Genomic DNA, 15,644 nt, shown 5'->3' with positions numbered 1-15,644 from the left:
CTCGCTAAAAACGGAGAAGCAGCGTGGCTCACTGGAAAGAGCACGGGCTTTGGAGTCAGAGGTCATGGGTTCGAATCCCGGCTCCGCCACTTGTCAGCTGTGGGACCTTGGGCAAGTCACTTAACTTCTCTGTGCCTCAGTTACCTCATCTGTAAAATGAGATTAAGACTGTGAGCCCCACGTGGGACAACCTGATCACCTTGCATCCCCCCAGCGCTTAGAACAGTGCTTTGCACATAGTAAGCGCTTAATAAATGCCATTATAAAAAAAAAAACCTCAGAGGTTACTGAGAAAACATTTAAGACGTCCTGGTAAAAGTACATGCCACGGAACAAAACAAAAGCAAACAAAAACCCAGGTGGTCATACAAATCCTCCATTAATATCTGGGAAATTCACTAAAGGAGATTAGCCAAGCTTGGAAAAAACTGGAAAATGGCAGGCACGTGCAAATTGGGGGGGGCAAAAAAGGAGTTTCAAGAGTTTAGTACAGCCCTGTGGGTTTATAACAGTGCTTGGTAAATACTACTGAGTGAAGAGTGCCTTGAAGGGATGACATTACCAATAATAAACACTCTTCATCTATACCAAAAGCAGGGAGGTGGCTATGGGATCACTGGGGCCACTTGAGGATTGCTAACGGCATATATATGCCCAGCGATGAAAGGAGGGAGTGGAAAGTCAGTGAGTTCTCTAGTCTGCTCATTACACCGCTTCCAGTGACAGTCCTGGTTACTCTACATCAGGTAAGCCTCTCTTCTTCACCTGCCGTAAGAGCAGAGGCTACAATTACACTCAGGTTCAGTCTATCTGGGGGAAATGCAACATGTTCCTGCACGTGGAAATCAACTCTCCTTAAAGCTGCTGGAGCTCTTTGAAAACAGCTAATAAGCACTTGATTAGAGGGGACGAAATGGGTTTTGATTTTTCTAAAGGCCTCTGACTAGGTTCCACCCCAGAGGCTTTTAAAAACTGAATAATCATGGGATTGGAGGGTTCGGTCATGGATGGAAAAACTAACTAGTAGATAGAAAACAAAAAGTCAAAAACAAGGCTATTCTGGGGGGGGGGGGGAATGTAAACAGTGATCAGTGCTAGGACCTATTGTGCTCAGCATCTTCATAAATGAGCTAGAGGATGGAGTGGGCAAAGAAATCTCAAAGTTTCTTCTTTGGGTGGTGAAATATCATTCAGACAGGCTAAAACTCACAAAGATCTCAAGCTCACTAAGCCTGAACTGGCAAAAGGGCTTCGATCATCATCAATTGTATTTATTGAGCGCTTACTGTGTGCAGAGCACTGTACTAAGCGCTTGGGAAGTACAAGTTGGCAACATATAGAGACAGTCCCTACCCAACAGTGGGCTCACAGTCTAAAAGATGTTAGCAAGTTCACGGAAATGACATTTATGAAAAAAATAATCCAAATTACAAGTAAGCGTTGACGGGCTTTGAGCTAGTAGCCAACTTGTACTTCCCAAGCGCTTAGTACAGTGCTCTGCACTCAGTAAGCGCTCAATAAATACGATTGAATGAATGAATAGTAGTAACAATTCCAAACAGAGATCTCAAAGACATTGTTGACTGCTCTTTTCAATCAATGGGTCCAAAGCTTGAGACGCTAAAATCGCTGTGGGCAGGGAATACGTCTACCACCTCTGTTATACTGTATACGCTCCCAAGAGCATAGTACAGTGCTCTGCACACAGCGAGTACGCAATACGATCAGTTGACAGCAGCCCCAAAACCCAAATACGGAACTTCATCAGCAAAGAAATATAAAAGAAAACCAAAGGCAAAGTCTTCATGCTGGCACCGGGAATACTGCATGTAGTTCTGGCTGCCACCGTGTCGGAAGACCATGTTAGAGGTGGAGAAGATACACAGAAGGGCAGTCAAGATGATCAAGGGGCACGGAAAACCTTCTGCTGAAAATAAAAGAACTCTTCAACCTAGAAAATCTTAGCGAAGATGCAATGAAAGTCTACAAATCATGAAAGGTGTGTAGAGGGTGAGCAAGCTCACAGGAGGAGGGGATACTTTCTGAAACATGAAGTACATGTATTAATAACAATAATAATAATAATTTGTGGTATCTGTTAAGCACTTATTACATGCCAGGTACTATACTAAGCACTGGGGTAGATACCAGTAAATTAGGTTGGATACAGTCCCTGTCCCACATGAGGCTCACAGTCTTAATCCTTATTTTACAGATGAGGTAACAGGCACAGATTAAGTGACTTGCCTAAAGTCACACAGCAGATAAATGGCAAAACTGGGATGAGAACTCAGGTCCTTCTGACTCCACTAGACTATGCTCCTTATCAACTGAATTACAAACAAACCGATGAAAGGAAAGAAACTGGGAGTGGTACATATGTAAAAATAAGTTAACACTGGCTACCTGCAGGTCTTCGAATCAGGAGGTTCGAGAGGGGTTTGGGTCAATTCAGGGGCGATTCGCCTATGAGGAATTACTTGAGAGAAAGTTAAGGATGTTGGACGGATCAATAGATGTCAACGAAGGAATCATCGCACAATTCCTCCAAACAATCTATCCCCATTAACCGAAACAGGATACTAAGCTAGAGGGAAGGTTGACGTCCTGTGGTAGTGGCATTTCTTACGTCAAGAGAAGTTTGAAAAGGAGTGGCACTAGACGAAGGGTCATGCTTCACAACAGATCAGAAACAGCATCGTCTAGTGGTTAGTGTACAGGCCTGGCAATCAGAAGGACCTGGGTTCTAATGCCAGCCCCACCACTTGTCTGCTGTGGGACTCAGGGCAAGTCACTTACCTTCTCTGTACCTCAGTTGCCTCGTCTGTAAAATGGGGATTAAGACTGTGAGTCCGTGTGGGACATGGACTATGCCCAACCTGATTAGCTTGTATCTACTCCAGAGCACACAGTAAGCACTTAAATACCATAAAAAAAAAGTCATTGCACGCCTAGGTCCCTCTGTTGCTCGGAACAACTAGGTAGGACACTGAACCAAATTACAAGTGATGAAAACAGTTTTTTTTACTCAAGGGTTATCAGCTAGTGTCACAGCAATTGATATCTCAGAGTTGTTCACCGAGTGTGCTCAACATTTTCAGAGAATGAAGTATCACAGCTGAGAAAAATTGTTTTCTTTTCAGTTACGAGCCTTAAGCATATTTCCAATGCCTTATGCTGATAAGGGACTGTGACCTCGATGAAACGCTATTCACTCTTTGATATTGATATTTACACCAAACCTCTAGTAAAACGCTAAGCATCTTAAAGCCCCTAATATCCATTTCCTGACTTCTCCTGAAAACCAGATCAACCCATACTGACTTAGGCCTCTCTCTCCCCCCTCAAAGCCTTACTGTAGGCACATCTCCTCCAAGAGGCCTTCCCTGACTAAGCCCTCTCCCTTCTGCATCTCCCCAACTTGCTCCCTTCATAATAATAATGACGGCATTTGTTAAGCGCTTACTATGTGTGAAGAACTGTTCTAAGCGCTGGGTGGGGGGGAGATACAAGGTAAACAGGTTGTCCCACATGGGGCTCACAGTCTTAATCCCCATTTTATAGATGAAGTACCTGAGGCCCAGAGAAATGAAGTGACTTTCCCAAAGTCACACAGCTGACAAGTGGCAGAACTGGGATTAGAACCCATGACCTCTGGCTCCCAAGCCAGTGCTTTTTCCACTGAGCCACGCTGCTTCTTAACACCCACCCCAGCCCCACAGCACTTATGTACATACCTGTAATTTATTTATTTATTTAATGCCTGTCGCCCCTCTAGACTGCAAGCTCACTCTGGGCAGGAAATGTGTCTATTTATTGTTATATTGTGCTCTCCCAAGCACTTAGTAGAGTGCTCTGCACACAGTAAGTGCTCAATAAATATGACAATGGATGAATGAGTCCAATCAGGCTCAAATCCCCAAGTGTGGAGACTATCAGAAACGACACTGAGGCGACATCTTTAAAAGACAGGGGGCAAAGCAGCAGAAGTGAATATCTCGCAGGTGCATGTTTGACTTTTCCAAATAGATTACGAATCAATACTAGTAGCATAGAGTTTTGAAGGGCACAAAGCACCTCATCAACAGGTTTGAAAGATTTGTGTCTCTAGAGTCCACCTAGACGGAAACTGGTCTTAAAACAGAGACAGAGACTCGCTCCACTGCAAACTGCACCTGCGCCCCTAGAAGAGGCCCTTGCGTGGACCAGATCGGCCCGCGGACCATTTTCCTGTGGAACTGACTCTTACCAGCACAAAAATGGTTACACTAGACCAGACTTCTACCGCCTCCTGTATGGGTACCCCACCGCCAAATGGGAAGTAAAGGCGCTAAATGCATAATTTTAAAATTGTCTATTGTGGCTTCGGACTCCTCCAATGAGGAAAAAACCCCACTTAAACCAGTACTTTCTCCTCCAGAACAGGACCCCCGAGTCTGTTGTTTGCCACTACGGCCAAGAAGCAACCATTTGAAGGGGAAGGGCCTCTAATATATCTTAGTTAAGGTAATTCAGGGATTCGGGCAGGATGGGTTCCAAAAATACAACCCATTCAGGGTTTTACCCTAGAAACTGTATTTACTGAACAGCAATTATTCACCTGGCCCAGATGACATACACAAAATATACTCCAGGTTCAACAGATCCATGTGAGCTTCTGGGAGGCTTGTGAGAACTAACAAGTTGAAGGGAAAAGGAAAGAGCTTTGGTTGGAACAAACTGGGCTTTGCCTAAGGCACCATGATAAATGGATTTAGTTGTTTTTTTTTTAATGCTACTTGTTAAGCGTCTTCTATGTGCTGGGGACTGGACCAAGCCATGGGGTAGATACAAACTAAGCAGACTGGACACAGTTCATATCTACATTTTACAGATGGGGGAACCGAGGCCCAGAGAAATTAAATGCCTTGCTCGAAGTCACACAGCAGACAAGTGGCGGAGCCAGGATTAGAACCCAGGCCCATGCTCTTTCCACTAGGCCATAATGCTTCTTCTACACTCTTCCACGCAAACATACACCCACACACTCACACACTTCCTTGCTGTGTGCTTCGATTTTCTCATCTGAGGAGTAAAAGTGAAATGATTTTTGGCAAAAGATGTATATATAAGGCTATCTGTTAATTAACAGTATTTACTTAGTGTTTACTTTGTGCAGAGCATTGTTCTAAGTGGTTGGGACAGTAAAATGGTTAGCAGACAAGGTCCGGCCCTCAGGGAGTTTATAATCTACCACATACTCTGGAATGAAATGGATAGAACTGCAAGACGTAACTACTACTGGTAGATTAACACTAACCTCCTACCTTCATGAATCGAAACTGTCGACATAACTCGTTGGGCTCTGATTTCAAACCGCCAAAGTCAACTCCTCTGCCACAGAATTCGAAGGCGTAATTATGCGAAAGCCCGTTATTTTCATAACTGGTTCCACGAATAACCAAATATTGGTTCTCAACGGGAGTGGTTTCCTCCAAGGGGAAAGTGTACAGCCCCAAACCAAAATTCCAACAAGAGTTCTACTGTCAAATGGCTAATCGCATTTTCCAACAGCTACAAGTTATCAACTGAGTGGGGCACCATCCCTGTTGCCAAGGAAACCAAAACGATCCCACAGGAGGAGAACCTGGCAAAGGCTCCCTCTCTTCCAGGAGGCAGGCACTGTGATGCCCAGTTCCACAGGGGACCACGGCTGGCCTTTCATCCTGAGACGCCTCCACAGTCTTCTGTTTTGATTCTTAAGGGGGAAGGGAAAAAAAGGGAAAAAGGAAAGCTCTTTTGACCAAGAAAGAAGCTGTTCATGACTGATCTCCCATAATGGCTGAGCTTTTGGAAGAAAAACATTCAAAGTCTGGCTTGCAAACGGGTTCCAGAACGTAAACTGGCCCAGACACAATGATCACTAAACCATACTGGCCAGCTCCCTAGGGATGATGCTTTGGATTTCTAAAGAAAATCCAGGATCGTGAGCTGAGGGTCCTTTCTTATTTACTTTAAGCCTAACCTAATTTATGTCAGAATTGAGTTTGTCCTAGGCTGCACCACTGCTAACCTATCGAGAAAACAGAAAATGACAAAGTATTTTCTGATGGAAAGGCACGGCACAGTGAGAATCGACAAAAAGAACACTGGCTCTGGACAACAATGCAGAGTTGACCTTTTCATCAAAAGTACTTACATTTTAGGGTTATATTTTTCCAGGGCTTTTCCTCCAAGTTAACCTGTGCTTCTTTGGAGGAGGTAAAAACTGCGCTACAAGGCTATTATTAACTAGCCTATAGAGATGGAGTGGCAATAACCTCAACTCGCAACCACTAGCCATGGCAGGAAGAGGCCAATCTTCTCCTTTTCCCCACCTGGTCTCCCCACTCCTCTCAGAGTACAACCATTAATGGTTCAAGGAGTCTAGGAGCAGTTGCCCAGGGCCATCATGAGGGCAGCAGGATGTGTCAGTGCAGGACTCAGGGAAACAGTCCCTAACTGTCTAAGTCTGGGGTGCAGAAAAGGGGGTGTTGCAATTCAAGGGGCAAAACTACTTGCCACTGTGAGCCCGCTGTTGGGTAGGGACCATTTCTATATTGTGCCAGCTTAATACAGTGCTCTGCACACAGTAAGTGCTCAATAAATACGATTGAAAGAAAGGAGGGGCAGGACGGCAGGGCTAGGGAGGGACCTGTGACCTTAGATCCATGACCCTTTCCACGGCAGTCAAGGAAGATGATCCAGGGTCATCTGGTCCAAGACTGCAACTGAAGAAAAGCTGGGGCGGGCCCAGGCGTGTTTGAAAGCTTCTCGACCAAAGGGACCATGCGGTTCATTTTGGGATTTTTCCTACATCCCCACCCCATAGTGGCTGGATCACTTCCCCCGAGGGCATTCAATGAATTCATTCAACTGAGGTAGCTGGCAAGAACAGTGCAAGTTGTTACTTAGGGACAACTGAGGACTTTGTGGCCAGATTGTTCAGGCCCAGACAGACACACAGACAGACACACACACACACACACACACACTCTCTCTCTCTCCTGTTGATACTCTATCTCTCCCCATCACCTGAGAAGGAAGTGAGATTGACTTGAAATCTGACAACCTTGGGAACCACTGGGCACATTTTTAGGGGCAGGACCGGCTGGATTCAACATTATTTCTCAGTTGCACAATACAGGTAAAGTCAAATTAAAGTAACCGCACTCTTTTTTGGTACTACCCCATATGCTCCTCCTCCCCCCATTCAGCCATTTCTGAGCATGATAGCCTCCCCTTTATTTTTTTATTGCATTTGTTAAGCACTTAGCATGTACCAGGCACTGTACTACGCGCTGGGGTAGACACGAGCTAATTAAGTTGGACATAACCCACGTCCTGCATGGGGGTCACCATCTTAAATCGCCATTTTACAGATGAGGTAACTGAGGCACAGAGAAGTTAAATGACTCGCCCAAGGTCACACAGCAGACAAGTGGCAGAGCCTGAATTAGAACTCAGGTCCTTCTGACTCCCGGGCCGGTGCTCTATCCACTAAGGCACAATGCTTCCTCTTGTCTTCCCTTTCTCCTGGTCACCATTAAGACCGTCAGAAGTGCATTTATCGAAGGCTTAGTAGGGTCATTGGAATATAGAAACTGCTTAAAATACAATTACTGTTCTTCTTTTTATTATGGAATGAAATTCACATTTACAGCTCCATCCATGTTTTCAGCATAAATCAGTAGCCCTGACCAGTTTTGTTTTAAGTACCCAAATGAACTTCCCCTTGATTCAAGCCATCTCCTCCTTCACCCTGTTTCAACCCCAGATTTAACTAGCACCCCTCTCTCTCCCCCATCTCATTGAGGTTCAGCGACAAGAAGGTTAACACAGCTGCCAGGCATCACGTTACATTCTACGGTGACTAATGGACAACAGTTCGCATAATGCCCACTGCAACCATGGCAATTTGGTTTCCAGAAAATGAACAACTACAGCGAGGTTGGAAAAGCGCTGAATTTTCACTTGTGATAGATCTTACAATTGCGGTCTTAAACTACACACACACACACACACACACACACACACACACACACACACAATCAAGGAATAAAACCATATGGCCACCCTGGGATATTTGAAATTCTACTGGAACATCTCTATTCCTTGGCATTACAGCGTGGCTCAGTGGAAAGAGCCCGGGCTTTGGAGTCAGAGGTCACGGGTTCAAATCCCGGCTCTGCCAATTGTCAGCTGTGTGACTTTGGGCAAGTCACTTAACTTCTCTGTGCCTCAGTTACCTCATCTGTAAAATGGGGATTAAGACTGTGAGCCCCTCGTGGGACAACCTGATCACCTTGTATCCCCCACAGTATACAACATGGCTTAGTGAAAGAGCCCAGGCTTGGGAGTCAGAGGTCATGGGTTCGAATCCCGGCTCTGCCACATGTCTGCCATGTGACCTTGGGCAAGTCACTTAACTTCTCTAAGCCCCAGCTATCTCATCTGTAAAGTGGGGATTACAATTGTGAGCCCCACATGGGACAACCTGATCACCTTGTATCCCCCAACGCTTAGAACAGTGCTTTGTACATGGTAAGCGCTTAACAAATACCATCATCATTATTATTACCAGTACGTTCCTCAAGGTGACCCCAAGAAGACTAATCAGTCAGTGGTATTTACTGAGCACTTACTGTGTAAAGAGCACTATACTAAGCGCTTGGAAGAGTACACTACAACAGAGTGGGTAGACATGCTGTGATTCCTCTTCTACATGGGTTTATTACCACCCACCTCACTTAAAAATTCTTCCTCACAATCACAACGACCCAATCTAATCTCTTTCAGCTGCCTAAATGAAAGCACTGACTTCAGACTGCAAGCTCCTTGAGGGCAAGGAACACAAACCTTGCTTCTGTTGTTCACACCTAAGCATGCAGTTCCGTGTTTCACACTCAGCAGGCACTCAAATACCACTGGCATATCGTCTATATCAAAATGACTTAGCCAGTTACTTTTTGATATATGGTGTTAATCTCCCCACTCACTTACCCGAAGTAAGTGCTCCTCACTGGTGAATACAAAAGCTAAAGTGTACAACTTTTACTTCCATAAACGGTTATTCTTATTTCTCCAAGAGGTGCATTTTTTTCCCCCAACAACAAAACCGAGTAGATACATACGCTTTCCAAATTTTGAATTCTACCACTCTTCTCCTCGCTGGATATGAGAATTGTGTCTTTTGGTGCTCTGCACACAGTAAGCGCTCAATAAATACATTTGAATGAATGAATGAACTGGGGGAGGGAGGGGAAAGTCTCGAATTTGCAGCTCAGCCTCTTCACTTCTTGGATTGCATGACACCTTTGATTAAAAACAGCTGCACCCTGATTGCCCGCCTCCATCATTCTCCAAAGAGCTGTGTTTTAACACTTTTTTTTCTGCCTGATAATCCTCAGAAATCATGTAAAGCACCTCACAGTGTGAGCCTAGAGCTTCCATTTATGTTCAAGAAACTGCAGATTATTTTGTGACAACACTTGGGTAAGTGAGGGGAGGGTAAAGAAAAGGAGATCTGGAAAAGAGGATAGCACGGGGGGGAAAAGCACGCTGATCCTTTTCCCAGAGCTTCCCTTACACAGCGGAGGGGTTCATACCTGCTTCCTCATCTACATTCACTCCCTCCCTCAGTCAAAGGTGGCACAAAGAAAACATAATAATAATGATAATGGTATTTGTTAAGTGCTTACCACGTGCCAAGCACTGGGGTAGATACAAGGTAATCAGGTTGGACACGGTCCCTGTCTCACATGGGGCTCCCAATCTTAATCCCCGTTTCACAGATGAGGGAACTAAGGCACAGAGAAGTGAAGTGACTTGTCCAAGGTCACAGAGCAGACAAGTGGCGGAGCTGGAATTAGAACCCGTGATCTCTGACCCCCAAGCCCATGCTTTTCTAACATCTTCTCTTCCCTCTGAACGCAATGGCCAGGATGGAAGAGGGAGTCTTACACTGAGCCCCTCGGGTCCACAGTCTAAGTGTCCAATCCCTGGGAAAAGAGGAGCCCCAGAAGTGGGGTGCCCTGCATGAAGAAGGCCCTGCCTCATGCACCCCCCAACTCAAGGCGGAAACTACTAGCAAAGCGCCAAAAAAAAAGTCATTCAGTTGATATAGTACTTATTGAGCACTTACTGGGTGCAGAACACTGTATTAAGTGCCTGGGAGAGAAGCTGATGGAAAAGAAAGTCTGGTCCCATACGAATAGTTGTGTAAAATCAAAATCAGAACGAGCTTTTGTACTGTACTCAGGTATTCAATCATATTTATTACACACTTACTCTATGCACAGCACCGTACTAAGCGCTTGGGAGAGAACAATATGGGAGAGTTGGCAGACACGATCCCTGCCCACAAGGAGCTTCCAGTCTAGAAGGGGAGATGATTATTAATATACATACTGCATGCAGTCTACAAGACAGTTACCATTTGTTTCATATGCCTTGAACCCTAAACAGTCAAGCTGCTGAATTCTGGATGGACAAAACAGCCAAGTAGTCTACGTACAGTGGTTCCGTGTACAGTACATTGCAATAACCAACCTGGGGACTGTAGAAACAGAAATCCATGTGGCAGGGTAGAAATTGGAAAAAGAAATGGAAAAAAACCACAGCCAACAGAGAAGGTTAAAAGAGACCCGCCTCAAAGATCCGTTTCTGGAAAGGTGTGCAAATCTTATTCTGAAAATAATTCCAATTCAAAATGATAATCAGTGAACACACTGCTGGCAAACAAAAGTCTCCTAAATTCTGCAAAATAAGAATGACGATGATGATGATGGTATTTGTTAAGTGCTTACTATGTGCCAAGCACTGTTCTAAGCACTGGGGTAAATACAAGTGAATCAAGTTGCACAGTGTCCCTGCCCCACGTGGGAGGCTCAGTCTTAATCCCCATTTCACTGATGAGGTAAATGAGGCACAGAGAAGTGAATGACTTGCCCAAGGTCACACAGTAGACAACTGGTGGAGCTTGGATTAGAACCCAGGTCCTCCTGGCTCTCAGGCCGATGCTCTATGTACTAGGCCATGCTGCTTATCAAAAGCAAGGACCTCCAGAAAGATCACGGTTACAGCGGAAGGCCTTGGGTTCAGTAAAAATGAACGCTTCCTAAAATAGGTACGCTACCTTTTCCAGCAAGTGTAAAACTTGAGCTCATTAATTTTTTTCAGAAGGGCCCGTGTTAATACAGACAATCTACAATCTTACACGCATTTCATGTAGATGATGTTTTTACAAGTATATTCACTTCTAAAAACTACTAGCTAGAGCTAAAGAAAATTACTTGATTGTATATTTCAACAGTGCCTTTACTGCCCTTCATTATGAGGTTTACACCTATAGACCATGCTAATATAGAGATTTCATGGCTGTGATTCGGTACTGTGGGTGGATATTCTGAATTAACATGAACTGTAGATAACTGAATTTACATTTGTCCATGTCGTCTCTTTCCTGAACTACACTCCACCACAAATGTTTTCCGAAACATTTTATTTGCTCTTCCGCAAACTGAAGTTGTAATTGAAAGAAGAATATTCTATTATCCCAAAGTGCTATATGAACAAAAAGATAAGCACAAAGTTTTAGACTGTAATAGTTTCTATTGCTGAAATAACCTGAGGTTTATTTTCTTAAGTCAATGCTTCTCTGTTCTGATGACAGCTTGCTGTTTTTAGCCTTAACAACAGAAACAGGTGCTCAGTATGGTTTTACAATGAGCATTTCTCTCTTTCCTAGCAGACTGTGGTGCTACAGTTTGAGGGAATGCCAGAAACAGAAGACCAATAAACTAGAATATGAAAAAGGCTTAAAAGTGTACAAATAATTAAGCAATGTGAAGCTCACAGTCCATACACTCTATAGGAATATAACCTCCTGACTAAACAACACTGAGGTTCCTGAATACAAAAATCTTAAGGGAGCATAAGTACCTTATGATCTAAGTCTAGCAAATTAGGGCAGGTCAGAGCCTTAAAAAAATCCTAGGCAATGAATAAGAATTTAGGTAAAAATTGAAAATGCACCTTAAGGAAGCACCACTCCACTACTTCTTCAGGGCACTAACACTCACTGAAAACAGATTTTTTTTCTCCCTCATTGGGACTTTGTGAAGTTTCAAAAAAGCAGGTGAAATTGGAGGAGAAAATCCTTAAGGGAACTGAGAAAAGACACTATGGAGTAGAGAAAGGGGAAATTTAAAAGACTCTCATGCAACAGCTGCTACTTTTGAAGAACTCTGGCAGATACAATGAACAGTCAGCTCTGTATAGTCATAAAGAAAAAGGAAGAAAAATGGGTAAAGGCTAATGGTAGTCTCATGCTGTCACTTAGGACAGTCTATGATCCTTCACTCGAGTTGATATGAGAATCACTGCAATAAGGAAATAGCTGCTACACTCAGTCTAAGGTGGGGCAAATAGGAATAATTCATAAAGAGTAAATGAACCTCAAATGCAGAGTGCTGCATAGTTACAGGAACATTTAACCAGAAATTATTTTATTCACTATATGAAAATGACAAGTTTGAGAACTTCCATTCTGGAAAGAAACTCCTCCTTTGTTGGGGGTAACGGGGAATAATCACTTATTTGGTGCTAAAGAACCTTTTGGGTTGACTCAAGCAATACATTAGCAGGCAAGAAAAGATTGAAGCTGTCAATTTTATGAGGTAGTAAACAATCTGAAACAGAGCATAGTTCCTGGTACTGGAAATTCTGAAATCATTTTTCAAAAACAAAAAATTACACATCCTCTCAAGGGGCAGAACTACTACTTCTTGGGGGGGGCGGGGGGGAAAATCAATGAAATGTGTAAAGCTGGCAAGTTAAGAAAAGTCATTCTATATTACCAGATGGATAAGAAATCAAGAAACTCTATTAAAAGGGACATTGACAGAAGCATGAAGTTAACTGTGAGTTCATCAGATCCACAGCTATTTTCCTGTTCAGTTAATTGATGAAATATTTAAAATACATTTCCTCTCCTATACTTTCATATTTTATATGAACTTGAAGCTGATGATAATATTTACTGAGCGCTTACTATGTGCAGAGCACTGTACTAAGCACTTGGGAGAGTACAATGGAACAGAGTTGATAGGCATGTTCCCCACCCACAAGGAGCTCCTACTGTCTTCCAGTTAATTTTTTAATCACATAGGTAAAGCAGATAATACCAAGGTACACATTCCCTCTCCCAACCTGACTCTGACACATCAACCAAAGCAAGTTTTCTTTTTTTTTAAAAAAGGACACCTCACTAAACCAGCTAGGAAGGATTATATTGAAGGGTGAAATCAGAAAAGGCACCTAAACGTTACTTTGGGACCTCGAAAGGGAGCACTAAGCAACGGAGTCCATAATATTGTACTACTGAAATACTTTATGACCAATAGGTAACCTTGAAAAGCTTCTTAAAATTAGGTATCTGGTTTTCTTTTCCAGCTTTCCCCACCCCATTCCCTACTCTAAAATAAGCAGAATCACGTGAGTTAATCGGCTTATTAACTATTCCCTCCTGTTCCTGTTAATTACACGTAGTCATCTAATTTTGGCCGAGAAAAAGTCTCAAAATTGTGTTCTTAATCCCATGGTTTGCACTGGAATGAAACTTTCTACCAAAACACTTTCTCAAATGCCATACAACACACGGATCCAAATCTGAGCGTTCAGACTAATATCTAACGGTGATTCAATATGCTACTTAAAGTGGTCTTGAAGAAAACGAGTGAGGTTTTTTGCGGGGGTTGAAAGCCACGAAACAAAACATACAGGGTAATTGCTTACCTGGAAAATAGTTTGTACTTCAGATCCACCAATCCAGAATGAATGGGGTTTTTCCCTTTCAGACTAGTCTGAGAAAAGACAGCAGTCAATCATCTTCCAAGATTCCTCCAGCTTACTGTATCCAGCTTTCTTCAACCAAATCCCAAACATGCACTTCGGTAACTGTTGGAAAGACAGAAAGCAATCCATACACCCACCATGGCACCAGTGGCAAAGAATGGCCACTAAGTAATGGAAGGGTCAATGGAGTGGTGGATCTGAGGCACGGAAAAATGGTTATGGGCAAGACCTGCTCTTCACCAATCCTGAGGCAGCGGATTTCGTAGAAATGATTCCGTATTAAAAACAGTCTGTATCAGAGATTGGCAGAAAGAAAAAGAAAAACCACAAGGCACACAACCTTACCGATAACCAAAGAATTTGCCAATTTCCACTTGCAAATTTGGTAACTGAGCTCCTCTACCCGGCCACCCAACGTTTCGCTCATTGAACACGCCCTACCGGCCATCCAAATTGGAGCCACTGGGATATGACAGGCATTCCTTGCTCCTTTTTCACTAATCGGTTCTCCATCAAAACCATGACAAAGTTTTCCCACCTTAGATTTGGAACAGGGGCATCCAACCATCTACTAAATGGCCCCCCCAGAGGAATCCTCTGTTAGCAGGAGGGCTGGTTCAACCACTGACCACATCACTATCAACCAGCCCGAGAACGAACAATGCCGTTACTGAGCCAAGCAGAATCCAGACTCCAAGTGCAATAGTTGAGTGGTAAGATAATTTTACTTTCTTGGGTCACTTTCTTTAAAAAAAAAAGAAAGCCGAATTATAGCTTTAGCCAGCCACTAAACTGCATTCTCATTCAAACAATCCAGTATGTTCATGACAGTCACACTGCTCCTGGTGCCCAGCCTACTACTTAGACTTATAGTTTAATGGGCTGAACTATCTTATTTCGCTGTTAAACTAGCTCTTTCATTAACCTGTATGCAAAAATGACAAAACTGGGATGGAAACATTTCAGAGCGGTATTTACAGGTTAGTGGAACCGGTTAAAAACCCCAAGAGTAATTTTTTTCATAAAGTCACAGATTTCAACTCAAAATTACGAGGATTAAATCATACTGCGTCAGAATGAACCTCTGCCGAAAGAGAACAGTACTGAGGACATCCTGGCCTTGCTTGGCGACTTTAATCTTCATCTCCTTTCATGTCAGAGCTAGAGTTCAGTTGAACTCTGCTGCCTCGGCAGGCAACTGAACAGTACAGTAACGACTGACAGAGAAATGGGAAATCAAATTAAGGCAGCCAACTTATCTTTTAGGAGGCTGAAGGCACAGAGTAATGTCAATATGGCAAATTCTAGGGCAGTGTAGTATCTGAAATATTAAGTCTGAACCAATTTTAAATCCCTGATTTTTTTTTCCTTCTAAGGTATCAGGATTCTTCAGTCCCCCTTTAACCCGGGATGGAGCGTAATTGGTGATTTCTTCAGATGCTTCACCAATGTCACCTACAGGTTATTGTTAATATTAAAAGGCAAAAGAAAGTCTTCAGCAATGAAGTCTTAGAATGTAAGTCACCATTACTAAACTGATGATTGCTACAGTACAAGCCCTCCAGACAGGCCCTGGGAAGGGAGTAATGATAGAAAAACAGCCAAATTTGTGCTCCATGTTTAGCTGGAACAGAGCAACAACACACAGTGAGTGTAAAATTGTCCTTCCCAATTGTCCTTCCATCCCTTGCACTTTAAGGGCATGGTGAAGCTTAACACAGAGAAGCGGGGTGGCTCAGTAAAAAGAGCCCGGGCTTGGGAGTCGGAGG

At 43.4% G+C, this 15,644-nt stretch overlaps 1 protein-coding gene across 5 annotated transcripts in view; it reads right to left on the bottom strand.

The window, feature by feature from the left end:
• The window catches only part of FBXW11 (F-box and WD repeat domain containing 11), a 142,496-nt gene that overhangs the window by 100,885 nt on the left and 25,967 nt on the right, over positions 1-15,644 (bottom strand). Inside the window, exon 2 of one of the 5 annotated variants that reach the window (XM_038772352.1) lies at positions 13,816-13,977. The exons of the other annotated variants lie outside the window; for them this stretch is intronic. The gene's annotated coding sequence lies outside the window, so the exon portion shown is untranslated. The remainder of the gene's footprint in view (positions 1-13,815; positions 13,978-15,644) is intronic. 5 annotated transcript variants of the gene reach the window in all.

Source organism: Tachyglossus aculeatus, chromosome X1, assembly GCF_015852505.1.
Source record: "Tachyglossus aculeatus isolate mTacAcu1 chromosome X1, mTacAcu1.pri, whole genome shotgun sequence".
Taxonomy (NCBI): domain Eukaryota; kingdom Metazoa; phylum Chordata; class Mammalia; order Monotremata; family Tachyglossidae; genus Tachyglossus; species Tachyglossus aculeatus.
The sequence above is the reverse complement of the archived record's forward strand: the minus strand, read 5'-3'. Positions and strand labels throughout refer to the sequence as shown.